We start from the raw sequence: 1830 nt of genomic DNA on the forward strand, positions 1-1830 counted from the left end.
ACATGATATGCACTCACTGATAAGTGGATATTAGCCCAGAAACTTAGAATACCCAAGATACAATTTGCAAAACACATGAAACTCAAGAAGAAGGAATACAGATGCTTTCTTAAAGGCAATGGCTCTGTCTTATGCACATCAGCTAGGGTTTTACATCGCATAAGTTGATGAACACAAGGGCTGAAAGATACAAATGGGAGCAGCTTACTTATCACCAAAAAACTAACAAACAAATAAACTACTTGATTGCCTTAATTTTATTTATATATACCATTCACTTCCTTTTTTATACAAACAAAAAACAAACAAAAAAAAAACCAAAAAAACTACCTTAAACTCTAAAACTCAAACATTAGTCAAGGTGCACATATCAGAACACTTAAGTCCATGATGGCCTGAACTATAATTTGTTATGCCTTGATATAATTGCATGTAACATTGCTATGTAAAATTAAGGTAAAAATAAACAGTTGAATATATGTATGCAAAATAACCCAAGCATCCAGTCAATTAAATGAAGAAAAGGAAAATTCACTAATCAATCTATTCTTTTAGGACATTGAGAAATTCAAACACAGTACTTCTTGTTAACCATAGAAGACGTAGCCCAAAATCTCACAAAGATGCTTGAACCTGAAAGTAGTACCAGATCCTATATGTAATGAGATTTTTTCCCTCTGTATACCCGTCATAACGTCTAATTCCCAAGTTAGACACATGGAGAAACTACCAAGAACAAGAATAAAAGAGAAAAATTACAATCAGATACATAATGAAAGCTGTGTACATGCCATGCCATTTCTCTTTTCTACCCTTAGCTCACTGTGGTGCACTCACCCTCTTCTTGTGAAGAAGAATGATGAAGCATGGTCAGGTGACTGTCATGGCCATGTCACATTATGACATGGCATTAGATGACAAAGAAAGAGCTACATTAAAAAGGACTACTTAGACACAAATAACAAACATCTAATAACTGAGTTAGTTACCAACTGGCTAACAGGCAGGCAGTATATCCAGTGTGGATACTCTGGACTTTCTTTGATAATTAGCAAAGAAAGACAAAGCAAAGGGTGAATTTCCATTATGCTAGTCAGATGATGGACAACTGAAAACTTAAGAACTGTCAGTTTGGAAGATTATTTACTTAATATGTTTAGACTGAAGTTCATCATATGTAGCTGAAGTGTTGGAAACTACAAACAAAAAAACATGAATGAATCCAGTCATGAGAGTGAGTTGTTTCTCCCTTATTCAGAGGGAGGGTATTTCAATTAAAACACAAAGATAATAATAAGTTCTTTATCATTTTATAGTTTTATTAAAGCAAACTTAATTTAAAATTTACACCTGAAAAAAATTTATGAATGTTCTCCTTTGTCATTCCCTCACACAGTATGGGGTCCATCAGAGAAAATTAAAATGGAACATGGGAAGGATCGAAAGTCACGGCAGCATAGACTTCTTTTCTAAAACTACATTGTAATTGGTAGAATTTTCTTCTCTTTCCTATGTGCACCCACCTAGTGCTTTAAGCACACAAGCACAGAACATACAACGACAAGCTCAAAGAGTTTATGTTGTCCAGAGGATTCCAAAGGTCAAACGAGCATAAGAAATCATTCCTGTGTGTGTCTAATCTGGCAGAGCTAAAGACAAATATGTGGAAAGTTTAGATATCAGTTTACTCTACTCAATTAGAGGAATAAGTCCACTGGTAGAAGCAGGCCCTGAATTTAATCTAAGTACCAAACAATGAAAAAGAAAAGTTGTTCTGAATTAACTTGAAACTTCTTACTCCAGACTATGGATCAGATATCCACTGTCACT

This window comes from Mus caroli, chromosome 14 (assembly GCF_900094665.2).
Source record: "Mus caroli chromosome 14, CAROLI_EIJ_v1.1, whole genome shotgun sequence".
Classification (NCBI taxonomy): Eukaryota; Metazoa; Chordata; class Mammalia; order Rodentia; family Muridae; genus Mus; species Mus caroli.